This window comes from Netta rufina (genome assembly GCF_964035555.1).
Source record: "Netta rufina genome assembly, chromosome: 3".
NCBI lineage: Eukaryota > Metazoa > Chordata > Aves > Anseriformes > Anatidae > Netta > Netta rufina.
The window spans coordinates 93,188,207-93,205,251 of NC_140125.1; the positions used below are offsets into that span (position 1 = coordinate 93,188,207).

General features: G+C 35.9%; 1 protein-coding gene across 1 annotated transcript in view; it reads left to right on the forward strand.

The window, feature by feature from the left end:
* Window positions 1-17,045, forward strand: part of EYS (eyes shut homolog) — a gene marked incomplete at both ends in the record, with an annotated part of 718,966 nt that overhangs the window by 243,847 nt on the left and 458,074 nt on the right. The gene's annotated exons all lie outside the window — the stretch shown is intronic.

Sequence of the window (17,045 nt, forward strand, 5' to 3'; positions counted from 1 at the left end):
TTTTATATTGAAGTATAAACCATAAGTGTCAGGGTCACCAAGTCTGATGCAGAATGAATCTAATTAGAATACAACTGTTTTGAGTAGAGAATTTTTTGGGATGATGCCTAATTGCTTCTTTTGAAAGGATTCTATGACTAGCAAAAGTTTTTACTGCATTCATTGACATATTTGCTAGTTCTTAAGTCTTTATTTTCTTTTATATATATATATATATGTATTTAATCTTGAGGTTAAGTAAATAATTTCAGCTATTAGAATAATTCTAAGAATCATTTAGTCACCAGCTGCGAGATATCCACCCAGCTGCTCTCACTTCACTTCTCAACAAGACAGGGAAGAAAATAAGGCGAAAAAGCTCATGGGTCAAGGTAAAGACAGGGAGACTTACCAGTTACCATCAAGGGCAGAATGGATCCAACTTAAGCAAAATTGTTTTTATTGCCAATTAAAATAGATTTTTGGATGGTGAGAAGCAAAGAAATTAAAACAACAGCTTTCTTCTACCCCATACTTCTTCACTGGCTCAATATCATTTCCTGACTCCTCTACTTTGCCCTCCTCAAGCAGTACAGAGTAATGGTGGGTTGCAGTCCATTCATAACAGTTCCTCTCTGCTGTTACCTACTCCTCACACTTTTCTCTTGCATGGGTCTTCTGCTGTGATGGCAGTCCTTCCCTGCTCTACTATGGTCTCCTGCATGGACTGTGGAAGAATGTCTGCTCTGGTGCCTGGAGCACCTCCTCTCCCTCCTTCTCTGACCTTGGTGTTCACAGAATTGTTTCTTACACTTTTTCCCCTCAGTACTCACTCTGCCTGTGCAGCCTTTTCCTTTTTCTCACATGCACTTTCGCAGAGGCACTGTCAGCTTGGCTGATGGAGCCGGCTGGGATCAGTTGTGTCCAGCACAGGGTAGCCCCAGCTTCTCCTTACATTTTCCACCCCAGCAGCTCCCACACTACAGACAGCTTGGTACCCACATCCAATACAAAAAGTAAGAGTTCAGTGACTAAAATGTGAGATGTATAAAACAGGTATATAAATTCAAAATTCTGATCCAAACAGATGATTTTTGGACGTGTGATTTAAAAATTGCTTAAAAATGGCTAAGTACCACTTGTTGCTGTGAAAGTTCACTCATCGTTTCTGCAGAGCACAGTACTTATTCCTTGAATGGCTAGTCTCTTAATCGCAGGCTTACCCTTTATAGTCCTATTTTCTGTATGACATCAGTACAAACTGCCACTTGCAAGTGACTAAGGATATATTTAAGTTTTATGTCAAACCAACTCAAAACCTTGTTTTAAAATTTACCTCATCATGTATTTTTTCTATAATACCAAGTCTGAACTCCAACTTTCCTTATCCCGGGCCACAAAACTGCCTGTTCATCTTCTCTGCATGACAATAAATAATTCTGCTCTGCTTTTTATACGGTGGGCTGACCTAACAGAAAAGTCCCACAAACCTAGCAGTGAAAAGGAAGAAAAGTTGGGTTTATCTTTCTGACCTTCCCAGCTACTTCTGCATATTCCTGCTGCCAGCCAGCTGGCAGTGCTTGCATCTGCTGTCCTCAGACCTCTGTCTTTACTCCCTGCTATTGATATACAGAAGAAGAGCAACTACACTACCAAGACAATGACTGTGTGTTTATAGTCATTCCTCTGAGAGGAGGAATCTCTTGGCTCCCTGAGATTCCAAAGCAAGATGCAGCTTGAGTAGAGAGAAAGGCCAAAAGTGATTGGTGTGCTGAGAAGAAATTTCACATGTACACTGTGAAATTCTTCACTCAATGTGTAGGTAGTGGGGTCTGTCTTTAATAATTAGAGCATTCACATCAGTACTGGGAATTTCAAGTTCAGTGAACACTCCATCTTGAAGTGACAAATTCACTTTGTCCATTCTCCTCAGAAGTGCTGGAATGTCCGTGTTATATGTTAAACTGCTTTGTAAGGAAAGGTGAGGGTACTTTTTGTTGCACTTGCTGAGCTTCAATGCTATTTGGCAGATTTCCTGGGCCAAGAGGAACATACAAGAGTACTGTGTAACCTTACGTAGCATTTGGCTTGAAGTGCTGTGTCCCCTCCTCCCTCTTAAGCTCTCATTGGATAAACAAATCCCCAGAGCCAAGATCATAAAAGACATAAACATTTTTGCCCTGAAAGGGACCTTAGTGCTAACTAAAGTCTTAAGCCATCCCTTAACTGATCAAACGTGAGACTGGTGGCAGCTTTGTTCAAATTTCTGCTCATCCATGGTTGAGGAAAAGAGTTGTCGAGAATGCATGGCAAGGTTGAATAGGGAACACCCAACCGAGATGCAAAATGGGAATTTGAAGCAGAAATGAGTGCCATGTTTGTCCTTCCCTGGTGATCTCCCTCAGTTTCTATGGCTTTTCAGAACCTTCCCCAATTTCCATAAATTTTCAGACAACAGAAAGCTTTCCAAGGTTATAAGCCAGTTTTCTCAGTGCCCTCAAATGCCGCCCATCAGGTATTGAATTATATGAGTTGATACAGGCTTTGTATGCTTGGCCCAGTGGTCTGTGTTCTTTGGTCCAGAATGGAAACCAGGCACCCATGGTTAAATTAGTGTCCAACTTTTAGCCACACAAAGCCAGTTTGGGGTTGTCACCTTTTGACAATTTTATTCCAAGTCTTATAGTCACAGCTTCAGCAGAAGGGGAAGGTAGACTGGTCCATATTTTCAGTTTCAAAGCAGGGAAGTTACTGAACAGCTGAGAATCCCAATTGTAAGGAACAAAGTCTCTGTAGTGCATGCAAACTCTTAAGGAGACTCCTTAAGGTCATTAAGGAGATAAAGTCAATAACTACCTACTTTTTTCTATGGATTATGTTCAAAATATGTGATGCTACAGTCCATTCATAATGAGTGCTTGGCAGCAGCAACTCTTGCTGTGTATACAGATTGAATCTGGTGATTAGAAACTTGGATGACAGTACACTCTCCTTGCTTAGTAAAATATAATTGTTTTGGGTTACAGATCTCTGCCTTTAGGGAGGAAAATCCTTGTCTTTTGGCAATGAATATCTAAATGTGAAGTGTTTGTTCTTCATGCTCATTACTGTACAATTTGTGTATGTATTTTGTATAGTAATTCTAAGGCAATTTCATCAATGTGCTGTATAGTTAGTTACTATTGATCTTCAAACAGAACCATCTTCTTTCTCAATTCATACGAGTAAAGGAGGAATAGAACAATCTCTGCTTCTTATTTTTGACTGCTGAAGAGAAGCAATGCTTTATTTACGAAAACTATCTATGTAGAAGGCACCACATTATAAGAAGGACACTGTGCTCATGCAGTCAAGTACATTTTAGGACCTACACCCATTTTTCATCGTACCCACTGCCTAAAGCAATCATTGACTTTGAGAATATCTCAGTTTGATTCTCTCAGATTTTTGTCCACGTTTGCTGCACCTTTGTAGAGGCCACTGACTGCAGCAACAGTATTATTAAAGAGTTCAGAATCACCTCTGCACGAAATACTATTTTTTCGTACATCGCTCCATATTGACCAGAACAAAGTCTTGGATCTGATTCTTACACATAATGTAAGATTATGGTGATGCCTTCTCTCCCATATTGTCTGTCTGTAGCTGGTGTATCAATTATTAATTATTTATACTAAGTAGGAAAAAAAAAAGATTTTCAATAAAAAATATTCAGTACAGTATATGCCATGGGTGCATTCTGTCAGTTTATCTTAAACATTATTGCTACATATCAAGCAGATTTAGAAATACTTGGAAATAGTTTTATAATTCTTTAGTGAAAACAGGGGGAGGTGATGGCTTAGATTAATTTAGCTGACAAAAATGAACATACTGTATGTACATCACAGGTCAAGATTTCCCAGCTAGACTGAATGTAAAAAAAAAATTAACTGCATCAGCATGGTGTCAGCCCGTCTAATTTATTCTCTTGAGAGGCATGGCAGTAAAGCCAGATATAATGCCATACTAACATGGCTAAAGTGCTTTTGACCTTCCAGAGCTACTGCTTTGCACATATTTCATAGGGACTATAACACTACTTCATTATACTACCTAGACATGTGCTCCTTCCTCATTTTACAGGCTTCTAAAGTCCTTGGGTACCTTTCCTCCCTTGTGGATTTCATGGAAAGGTTGGTTGCCTCAAAGTTAAGGATTTTGCTGAGGCTGCCAAGTAGAATACTTAAATGTACTTGCTTATACGCTACTAGTTAGTACAGAAATAACTTGTTACGTGGCACCTTTTGCAAGTACGTATCTGTGCATGAACCTTATTCCTCAACAAGTGCAAGGTCATTTAAATTAGCTTAACTGTAATGATGAAGCCTTTTGCTGAGGCCTGAGCTGACCTTCCATAACTTAGTTCCATGTCTGAGCCCAAATTTTGCTTGTCTATGTATAAGGGGTTCTTATTATCAGAAAGCTATGTATAATCTGCGGGATTAGTGATGTCCCCAGCTAAACAAAGTGAAAATCATATCTTAATTTATCTTACAATAATATAATCTATCTGATCAGTGTTTCAGGGTAAAGGAGATGAAGCAGATAATTCCTTCCCTGAAAATTGTTGGAGCTGCTTGAGATGCACAATTTAAGGGCTAGTCCTATGCAGTGAGAATATCTGAGAGCTTGTGGTCAAATGATCAGATCTTATCTGTTATGGTAGGCTATTAGGTGAGAATTTAAATTATCTAGGGTTTCTGGAGCCAAAATCAGTGCTTTGCATTATACCCAAAACAAATTTGAAAAATCCTGATGCAGCTGTTGAGATTGAGCTGTACGGTAATACAGCTGTTACTCCTAGCTAGGGAAGTTGCTGTACTTCTCAGCAAGTCTAACTTTGCAGGGGTCTTTGAATGTATTCAAGTATACTACTGCGAATGTGCTAAAGGAGTTTCTATTCTGTAAGAGTTAGCAAGGCCCAGGGGATTGAAATCTCAATTTCCACACAAATTGCTCTGCTACAGATACTATGAAAAAAGGAACTTTTAAGCAGCTTTAATGCTGACACCACAGAGGAACATTATGCATTACAATGTGTCTATTCTTCTGTGATTCTGCAATATGTCTTTGAGCTTTCTATAAGTTGTAAATGTACTTAAAGTCTAAATCTACTATATTAGATTATTATAATATTTCTATAAGATGTTACAAAGGAAATAATATCTTAATAGTGATTTGTGATGGTGTTTTTTTTTTTTTTTCTTTTTGCTTGGAACTCAGAAAATGCCGTGACTGGGAAGAGTTTAGATAAAAACAATACATAATTTAAAAGTTTGTGGATGTTTCAATCAGTCACAGCAATAAATAACTAAAGCAATGACTACTGAGTGTTTCACTTAGCAGAACTCAATGTGCTGTGTGTTAGAACAGTTAATGCGAAGTTGTGCTTCTTCATGTTTCTGAACAGCATGGCAGTGATAGCTTCATGGATCTGTTAGGTTCTTTAAAGCTGTCTTTGCCAGCAAACTGTCTTAATCTCAGTAGGATTCAGATAAGTAGCAGCTCTCTGGGTCTCACTCGTTACATGACTTGGATCTGTTTTACTTCCCTTCAGTCACCCTAAAATGCAGTTCTGAATTGCAAAAATCTCATTTGACATAAGATGTCACAAAGGTGTTCTGCAGTACTTAAATTAACCAAATTTCATTGTCCAAATACACTATTAAAGGCATACCTATTTTTTAAATACTACATTTTCTTGACGGTACTTGAGATTATTTCCTGTTATTGTTTCCAAGGATCTGTACTTCTTGCTTGCCTGCATGGAGTCTCAGTGTGTGATTAGCGCCTATCTCAAAAGGAATAAAAGCAGCTTACTGTCTTCATTTACTTTCTTCTGGGATTTTGAGGAGAGTTGAATTTGACCAGGTAGTATTATTAAATCGCATATTAAGTTTGAAAATGATAAGCTTGCAATGAAATTGATGCATTTCCCAAGTAATTTTGCATACAACTGTGCTCAAATTCTCGCTGCATTGTCATCTGTTTCCATGACCCATTACATACTTTTGATCCCATGCATTTTGCTGTTTACCAAGCTTCCAGGTCAGGTTACTGGAGCAGTTTCATTCTTGAATAAGAACAATTCAGTCTGGAAGAGACTTTGTGAGCTCTTTAGCCCAAACTCTTCCTGAACGCAGTGTTAGCCATGGGGCCAGACCAAGAAGCTCAGGGCTTTGTCTTGTTAGGTCTGGAGAGCCTCCAAGGACAGCATTGTTCTCATTCCTGATGGCACATTTAAACTGTAATGTGAATATTACATTATGTTAGCAGTAGTGACTGTGATTCCTTGTGTCCCAAGAAGAGAAAGACATTGAGTTTTTAGCCTTAATGTGTACTCTTTTATTTTCACCTGAGTCTGAAAACATGTAAGTACTTCAGTTTTTAATAGGAATATTAACAGACTGCATAAAATAAGCTAGTAGAGATGAAAATCAAAAGCTGTAATAATATTTGTAATATTAGTATATTCTGGAGGCATTCATGTTACAGAGTGATAAGGAAATAAATGTGAATATAATTTCTTTTACACCAAACTATACTCTTATTGTTTCAGAGTGAAAGTCCTTTTTTGATACCTTTACCACATAGATGGCAAAGCTCTCCAATTTTCCATTACTTAGTTTTATTTTGTGCTGTATTTTGTGTTACAGTGTTAAGATGGCTTGTAAACAGTGCCTGCAAACATGGGCATTTCTCTGTAAGACTGTATGTGTCTGTTTATATGAGTTATACATACACAACTAGATACAGTATATATGCAATACAGTACACTAATACAGATCACTATGGATTTTTTTCCCCATATTGAACTGTATTAGTTCTAATGACAGACACTTTGCTTCTTAGAAATTTCAGTCTTACGGTTAAATTTTTTTTAGTTACCTTTTAGTTTTAAAAGTTTTTCGTTAATTTTAGTAAAGGGATTGATGGTACGAAAACCCATGTTCTTAAAATCATTTTAAAATGTCATAAATATTGAATTGATATTTGCATCCTGCTCATCTACAGTGTGACCTACTCTAGCAATATTGACAACTGTGACATTTTGCTCATGATGTTTTCTATGTGCCATAATGTTTCCAATTGAGACAAGAATTAAGAGATTTTACTTGTACTGTCTGCAGATTTATCTTGTTCTTCATCCCTTTCGGTTTGTTATACATGAACTGAATCTTAATTCTCAATTGTGGTATCTCTAGGTCCAGCTATTTTTTAGTCGTTTTGTAGTGCAATAAGTATGATTTCTGCCCTTTCTGGAGGAGGTCCCAGCTTTCTGCTAGCCCGGCAGTGCAGGTGTTCAGCCTGGCCATGGCCTGAGCTGGGTTTTGCTGGTTCAAGCCCAGTGGATGCTGAAGCCCTGCTTTGGCTCCAGCTGTGGGCATCCATCTCACCACCACCAGCAGCCACGGCCTGGTAAACAGCAGCCCTTGGTGTACCTGGACACAAATGGATAGGAGCAAGGTGTCGGGCTTTTTTTCCTTTTCACCTATCACAAGGTCATTACTGTTTAAATCTGTGCCACTTCACAAGACGTACTTACTTCTACTGAAAAGTAGAAGGTGTTCAGATCACTAAGATCAGATGCTTGCCCTGACGGTCTCTCTGTCTAGGCAGTACAAAAAGCCAAGAAGGAATTGCCTGAGGTAGATTGCTTCTCCTGATGCTCCGGTCTGGAGTTCAGATAGCTAAATAACGAGGCAGTGTATGCTGCCAGTTTGTATTTAATCTATGTGTTTTGTGCATTCACGTTAAAATTAAATGTATATATATAGTCTTCAAACGCCATGCATGATTATCGCAGATCTGAAGTTGATATTTGACAGAACAAATAATGTCTTAAATGTTTCAGACCAAGCAAATTAATCTGTATTAATATTAATTATGGTGTTTCCTGTTGTCTAATATTATCTTGTAAAGTTCTTTTCACTTTTCCACCCTGAATGGATATCAAATTTGTCTAAAATAAAAATAGTTTGCAACCATGCAAATTTTCTGCAGTCAGCAGCAATCTAACTTCATTCAATGTAAGGAAGGTGAAATAATTCCCTGAAATAAATCTATTAACAAATCCCTGAAATAAATCTATTACTAACACAACAAAATACAACAGAAATAGAAAATCTAAATCTCTGGTATTAGTCACTAAGCTATACTAAATCTTCCTTAAGATGACATCAACAAAATCAGGCTCAGCAGCCTTATCAGTGCTAGTTTTTCTTGCTGCATACATAGAAAATGTTTGTTACAGTTTATTTACTCAAAATGGGGTGGATGAGGCAATACAAAAATGATGTTGAAAACACATTGTGCCGTTCACAAAATTAATGTCCCTGTGACACAATGAGCATTAGTTCTTCGCTGTCAGCTACTAATTTTAAGATGAAACATGTTTTAGATTTGTTAGGTAGTGGTTTTAGAATATGATGATTGGTGTATATGGTATCAAAAGTTAATTTGTTGGATTGGAGATGGAAGACTTTCTGCTGGAAAATGTCTTCCAAGGAGACTAAAGCATTTATTTTGCAATGTGGTTTTGTACTTGTGTGTGTATTTAGTAAATGTATTTATTACAGCAACTATTTAAAAAGCAGTGGGAATAAAATTATAGCTGGTGGAAATTATAGGTGCTTTAACGTCAGATCATACTGTTTCAAAATCTTTCTGCAGCATCTTCCTGTAATTGGTAAAATATCTGAATTTTCCACCCAGTACTCATCCCAGCTTGTTCTTGCTTTAATTATGCAATGCTATAGAATATAAATTTCCCTATACCAGTTTGTCTTCACATTGCTTTTGATCTCAGATAACTCAGCTGATACATCTTTTTTCTCTCTATTACTTTCTTGTTTTTTTTTGTTATTTTTTTTCTCTTCGGCAAAAAGCTAAGAATGAACACTGATAATTCTTGATCATGGTCAAGAAGGAGAAGATATTTGAATATGTTTCCTATCTCTGTCCGGAATAAGATCTTGAAAGCTGGAATAACTACCAATGTTAAGTCGTATACATATATAGGGACATATTCTAATGTCCTTTCACAACTTCTGTTGATGATTTATAATTGTTTACAGTTTGTTGTGGTTTAACCCCGGTAGGAAGCTAAGCACCACACAGCCACGCATTTGCTTCTTCATCCCCAGCTGGATGAGAGGAAGAGAATCAGAAGGGAAAAACTTGCAAAACTTGTAAGTTGAGATAAAGACAGGTGGATAAGAAAGGAAAAAAAAAAAAAAAAAAAGGGTATTGGGTTGGAATCCACAACTGAAGGAAAAAAAAAAAGGAAAAAAAAAAAAAGCAAAACACGGTTGTTCTTGACTGTAGAATCATAGAATTTCTTGAGTTGAAAGGGGCCCGCATGGATCATCATGTCTCCACACAGGACCACCCAAAAATCAAACTGAGCACATTGTCCAAATGCTTTTTGAATTCCATAAGGCTCAGTGCTGTGACCCACTCACTGGGGAGCCTGTTCCATGGCACAGCCACCCTCTCGGTGAAGAGCTGTTCCTTTACATCTTTTTCAACATCATATGTAAATTGGTATAGTGTGCTAGTTTACCATCCCATTCAGTTTTCAGGTGTGCCCTCAGCAGCCAATTGTTTCTTCGCATGCATTTGTTTTTCTTTTCCTAGTAGTACGTTTTTGGCTTTATTTATGTACAAGATTTTGTTTTTCGTCCTCTTCTCTGCACTAAAACACAGCCACTTACTATAAATCAATAACCTAAATTTTTGATCTCCTGAAACAGCAAAAACCTAAATTTTTGATCTCCTGAAACAGCACTCAAATCTCGTTACCATCTCATAAAAAAAAGAAACGAACAGGTCTATAAGTTAGCATCTTCCTCAGTTTGTAGCCCTAAAAATCAAATATTTTATTTTTAGTATATAAATTTTGGGGTGTATTTGTATATGCTTTTATATGTCTTCTTACATGTCTAATATGAAGAAAACAAACCAGGATATATGCTATTGTTTCAAAAATGAAAATATTTTTACTCTCAGAAATGTAACACACAGCCACAACATCTGAGTACAAAAGGTTATAAAAATGCCAAGGTTAGTTACCAGGACAGAGAATCTGGAGATGATCACAGGATTTTTTTTTCTAAAAATGTTCTTTACTGTCTAAGAAATTGAACCTTTGCAAATTTATGTTCATATTGTATAAAGGAACTAAAAAAGCATCTTAAAGTAATGAAGCCAAAAAGCCGAATGGTTTTAAGTGAAATAGAAACTTGCGTAGACTACAAAACTTGGATTTTCAGGGCGTGAACACATCAGTCATAAGTTATAGTCAAAATGCAAAAATACACAGAAAAAACATTAAGGCTGTTAGTACTAGGATGTAGGCTTAGGAAATGCTTCTGCTTGACAGAGATTGCGTGTAAGTCAGTGGTGTTTATTGTATGGTCCATTGACATATTCACAATGTCAGCTTGCAGCCCTATTCTGTTGAAAGGCAGATGGTCTTGAAAAGCTCAAGTTCTGCAGCTAGGAGAGTTTTCAAAAAAGTACTTTGAAGATCACAGTCATTTCTGTCTTCCTCCTTTACTATCCTGAAATGCTTATGGGATCTAGTCTAGTGTCTGATTTTTCAGTTGAGTACACTACAGTTCGTAAAAAATCAATTGGATATTGGGGGAATGTGTTTCTGGGATAAGGAATGCAAAAATTATTTATTTATTTATTTTTAATCAGAGGGCTGAGACTAAATACCCAGTGATCAGAAGATGGAAAGATTCTGATTTGGTTGAGAAGTTGGTGGGAAAATCCTTGAAGACAGAAAAGGGTATTTTCTTACTTGGGTTTACAGCTGAAAACCTGAAAGTGTAGATGGAAGATGTGATAATCTCTTCATTAGGATGTAGATAAGGAATGCTGCAAACAAGGTGCAAGAAACATGAAAGGGAGAGGCATCTCCAGTTAGCAAAGTGTGTTGAAGATACAAAAGGCATCGGAAGAAGGTTGTTGAGTTTTCTTTATTAAGATATCAGACAGTCTTTGATCCTTGATGAATGTGAAGGAGCAGGAGTAGAAGGGCTGTCTCCCTTTTGTAGTGTTACTGTTACTGCTCCATGCTCTTGTGTTGTGACATCTATGCCATTTCCTTGCCATCTGCAGCACACTGACACCTTGGGGAGTCCCTAGGTTACCATTAGTATCAAAAATCACCCAAATGTGGCACGTATGGGGTAATTTTCCCTTTTCTTGGGTGAGTGGAGGCATTGTAGTACAATCTGTAAAGCAGAGCTCCAAGAGCTTCATCCCAGTGTGCCTGAACACACCTGGCACAATCATAGCTAAGAAACAGAACTTGCAGGCAATGTTTTAAGTCAAATATTAGCTCTGTGGTATTGTAGCCTGTCTCTCACACCAACTTCACAGAATATTTGGATGTTTATACTACAGCAAAAGATTTTTACTAAAGTTTTCATACTTCCAACAAGAATTGAAAAGAAGGCAGGTTTCAAATTAAATGACAGTCAACATTGAAAGAGGACGACAGACTGTGTAAGTTATGAATGATTACTAACCTTTCTGTGTCTATAAAGTGACATTTCACAAATTTAGTACATACTGCTCTTGGAAATAGCTGCATGATAATGTCTATTCAGAATGGAAGGGATTCCTCTAGTGAAGCTAAGGGATTAATGCCAGGGACATATTTGGCCTAATTTGTTCAGGCAATGTTAGCATATAGGTGCTGAACTCAAAGAAGAAATTTTAGCATATGAATATAAATTATGTTTTATAAAAACTATCAAATATATTTTCCATGAGTGCACTTTAGCAAGAACATTTGAACTAGCTCCTACTATTTATGAATTCTCTTTGTTAGAACTAATTCTTCAAAATAACTTTCTTTAATTTTTATTTAATTATCTTTCCTATGTGAGAAATACTCATTTTCACCTTTAATCCTGTTGTACCAGTAATCACTGTAATGATTATAGTCTGTATTCACAACAAATCTCACAAATTCCTTTCCGGGTGGAAAACGCAAAATGGACTTGTACTCCATGTGTAAAACATCAGCACTTGGAAGAATATAAAGTCCATTTTGCCTATTAATAATGCTAAAGCTTTCCTAGTAAGGACAGAATATGGAGATAGCAGTAGAAGGCATTTTTGTTCCTTCTATTGGATTTACTCTTTCTTGGCATACTCTAATCTTAATTACATCTCATGATACCTGTTTTTTTAAAAAAAACTTAAGCACAAAGTTAGAGTTCTGTAGCTTCCCTTTTATTTTTTTCCCACAGTGAAAAAATTCATTGGAGAGTAATAGGCATTTTTTATCGTTTTTGTCTGATAACCAGATTTTCATTAGTGGCACTTAATCACTGATTTTTGCCATTTTATTTTATTTTATTTTATTTTATTTTATTTTATTTTATTTTATTTTATTTTATTTTATTTTATTTTATTTTATTTTATTTTATTTTATTTTTTATGTGAGTTTGTCTGGATAAAGCACTTTAAAAAAAATAAAAATTATGTACAGTCCAACTCAACCCTTCAAAATATTTCTCCTTTTTCTATTAATAGACATTTCAAATGCAATTATTTCTCTGTAGAGTAGAAAGAGTCATTAAGAAAATGCAGTGATTATGTTGTTGGATTCCAAGGAATCTAAAACAACAACAACAAAGTTGAAAGTAGTGAGCTTGAACAACCCATGCCTCACATATTCCGAGCCTGAACATTGGTTCATGTATACTTCAGGAATTTTGGTGCCTGTACTTGAGATACCCCTACAGACCACTTGCAGCCTAGCATTGTCTTAAGGAGAGGTCAGCCTGAAAGGTGCTGTACAGTGTATCACAGTATTGGGGCAGACACGAAGGAAGATGACTGTGAAGTTTGTGCTGTACTCAAAGGTCTGGGAGAACTGTGACTGAAAAACAAAGCTTCGTTTAATTAAATATTATGTAAGGGCTCATCCTGATATTCCAAAAACCCCTATACACAACAAACACACACAAAAAAATAAAATGTACAAAATGTGGAGCAAGCTGCACTGCATGCATAATGATGTTTACAGCTGAGAATAGGAGCAGGCTTAATTTCCTTGAATTTTAGTTCTCTAAAAACTAAACAGCTAGTCCAACTCTCCCATTTGGTTTCATTGTGCACTCATTGCCACTTCTAGGTAATTCAAGATAAGTGCTGTCTGAGACAGATGATACAGGTCACCCGTTGACAATGGTTTTCTCTTTATGCATTATAAAAGGAATATAGACACCTTAAACTATCTTCTTAATTTTTAATTAGTTAACATTAGTGGGGATGTGTTAGACTGACTTCCCTAACAATGTAGTATCTGAATTCTACTCTTTCCTTCTCTGTCACATAGAAGTTTAGGAGTGGGTTGATAAATTATGTCAGCTGTAGTTTCAACAAAATTGTGTGTATAGGAAAAAAATAATTATAAAAGTTTTTCATTGTGCATAAACACCTTGTCTAGAATAATAAAAATAGTTATTTTCTTCAATTTATGTAGTTACTCTTGAGTTGTTTCTTTTTGTTAATTCATTATGAATATTTTACTTGATTGTCTGAGAGTAGGTCTGCAAGCTTTTGCAAACGACAAAAGACCATATAACAGAGAAACATTTCTTGGTGTTAATAATAAGTATGGCTAGTTCTAATTTGGCAGTTTGATCACAATTTTTCATTGTCTCATATTCAACCAAACAACTGTTGGTGCAGTATAATGGAATTAACCTAATGAATGCTTCTAAGAGTTGCAGATTTGATTGCCATTCTGTGGCCTTGTACTGGCATGTTCTCTTTCATTATTATTTCTAATAAATATATTAAATTACATCTAGGATGAACTTTCAAATATGATATAGGAAAGGAAAATCTCTTCATATAATATACATGTTGAATATTTCTTCACAGTTTGGTAATTCTGAGTATGCAAATAGTTTAAAATAAAAGGAACACTACAATGATTCCTGTTTTCAAAACTATCTAAGGTTATAACTGCAAGTTAAAGGAATGAAAGGAAGATGAAAAGTATGTTTTTTTCCCAGTACATCTTGTCTTTTGAAACATAATTTTTCTAATCATTTATTAACACATTAAATTATGCACTGGGTCTTTTTTTCTCACAATCAAGTAATGGATTTTCACTACATTGCCATTGCATTCATTGAGCTGTTCAAGCAAAAATTAATTCAATGGCATTGTGGTAGTAGATCAATGTAGCATAAATAAAGGTAGATCAGGAGCAGAATAACGTAACAGAATCTATTCAATTTCAAGATGTTAATCATCTAAAGGAGCTATAACTTTTTTTCTTTTTGAATAGATTATGCAGTAATGGAAGCACATCTGAATATGGAAGTATTATGAAGGATGAACCTTTAACCCTTGATCTGTCTTTCAGGATCAGTCTATCAATATGTGTCAACTTCAAATGAAAGGTTTCAACCATCTATCTCAACCAGCTTTCTAACAGGTTGATAATAGGCAAATCAAATGTACCTAGGTGATTTGGAAATCTGCTACTGGTATATTTCTGAACTAATATTGAAGTATCTTATTAGCAAAATATTATTTTTTTAAACTATTTGATGTCAGGTTTATTTTCCTTCAGTGAATATGTTACCCCTAAGGAGAGGATAGAAGATAGCAACAGTAAATGTCAGCAGTATGAATGAATGACCTTAGATTATTTATGAAGCAAACTATTTTGAGTAATAAATTAATATTTGAATAATAAACAGCTATTGAACAGAACTATTCTAGGATGCTGTTTTTTTTTGGTTGTTGTTGTTTTTTTTAAGATCAGAAATGTTTGCCTTAAAATTCATAAGAACACCAAATCTAATGTCTGCGATGATTAATGCTTTCACAAATCTCATTATCAAAACCAAATTAGTAAATTTGAACTGAGAACTTTAACCCATGAAATACAGATTTGGACCTACTGAGTAACATGATTATTATTAAAATGAGTTTCCAAAGATAACTGCTATTGTTTTTGTAAGAGCATGTAGTGCAAAAAATAGTAGTGGTCTGTACACTTAAATACTACCCACTTCATTATAAGTCCTCCCTCTGATTTTGTATATTAAAAATTCAATAAGATTTCATAGGAGAACAGACTTTTTTTTTTTTTCTTTTTTCTTTTTCCTTAGGAAGCTAATACCATTTCTTATCAGCAGCTTTGAAAAGATTGGGAATATGAACATGATAAAGTGACAATGCTGCTGGTTATGAGAGCAAAAATTGGAATTGCTTATTTACCAAAAATACTTAAATTCAGTAAATTCAGCAAATGAAGTAAAGTCATGGTATATTATTGTGTAGTACTACCATCCTTCCTGCCAGTGCTTTCCAAGCATTGCTTGTTAAAAAGCAGATTAAGAATTGTCTTTCCTAATGCCAACTTACAGGGAAAAAATGTCTGGTATTTTAAATCTTCTGTAGTAGAATTAGTCTTCTCTGTTCTTGAATTTAGATTTTGGCAGCGTATTCACAAAACACCATTTTTCTGAGAGTTTTAAGTTCTTATATGTATTAAGTTCAAGTAAGATACTACTGGTCAGAGAATCTGACACTGGAAATGAGCGAGAGTATCCAGAGCTGCTTTTTGCTGAATGCTTGCATGTGGTGGAGGATGAACATGTCAGAGAATTGCCCTCTAATTTGTACCAGCACAGAGCATAGCATATTGCAAGTACCGCTGCACCAAGATCTGCTCAAACACAGAAATGTACCGCAGCCTCTCTCAGAGTGATCATTTACCTGAGGATACCTGCCAAGTCCAGTTTCTTCGGTACTTTCTACTACTGCACGATAGCAGTGCTCTAAGGCTCCTGGGGCTGTGGCTGCAGACTTTTAAATAGAACCTGGGATGTTATTTCATTCCTTTTGTTTTAAGAAGCTGAGTATATATTGTGAAAAAAACTGTTAACTCAAATGTGTACAATACTTGTAAATAGCTAACATTCATATTAACATGAATATTACTCTAAAATCTTTACTAAGCAAAAACATTTCCCATGATCTTAAAGACACTATTTGTAGCTGTGTGAACAGATGTACTGTGAACTCCTGTTTTTGATCTTCTGCTAAATACTCACGCATAGACCACAAAAAGGTTAATGCATCTCTGCTTCTTCCTTGCTATAGATTATTTTCTTTAAAAAAAAAAAAAAACTGCCAGCAGTTGGGGTGCACAGTAATGAGAAAAGGCTATAGGAGCTTTTCATTCACTATTCACTATGAAGTAGCAGTTGCTCTTTTGAGTAGAGACAGAGGTACTTAAGTAAATACAGGTGTTTTGTGAAATGGAGAGCCAGAGGAATTGATTTAACTTCTGGCTTCAGGACTCATATGCTCTGGCAGATGACTTTTTGCCTTAAGTATTCTTCTTCTCTCCCACACAGTACACCTGACCCACACACCCTAAAAATCAGGATAGTGATCTTGCTAACACAAGGTTACATATCCCTAGAGATGTGTTGATTGTCAATTAGTACTTCGTAAAGTACTTTGAGAGGTTCAGATGGAAGTTGGGTGGCACTAATTTGCAGGAAAACAAGCAGAAAAACATACTGCCATGTCTTCCATAATGGATATCATCATAAAGGTTTCACATAATTTTATGTCTAAGATCGTTTACCAAAAGCCCTTGAATTCTAATTACAGTTTGGGAAAATAAATACTATAGTTAGATCGCTACCAAGACATACATCATTTTAATTCTACATTTCTCTTATGGGAAACCTGTGCTATTCATCTTTCTAATAACTGTGTACAAAAAAAATCCTCTTGAACTTTGTTTCTCCACTTAATTATTCTGCTTGCAAGTTGACCCTCACAGCCTTCTTGCCTTGCCACAATTACAGACATTATTGAAGTAACGTGTTACATTATAACCACTCTTTCTGGCATTTGCACCTATAATTAATTCCAGTGTGATACTCTTTCTTGATGAATATAATAAATGTGAATAAAACAATGTATGAAACAATGTATGTGAATAAAAACAGTTT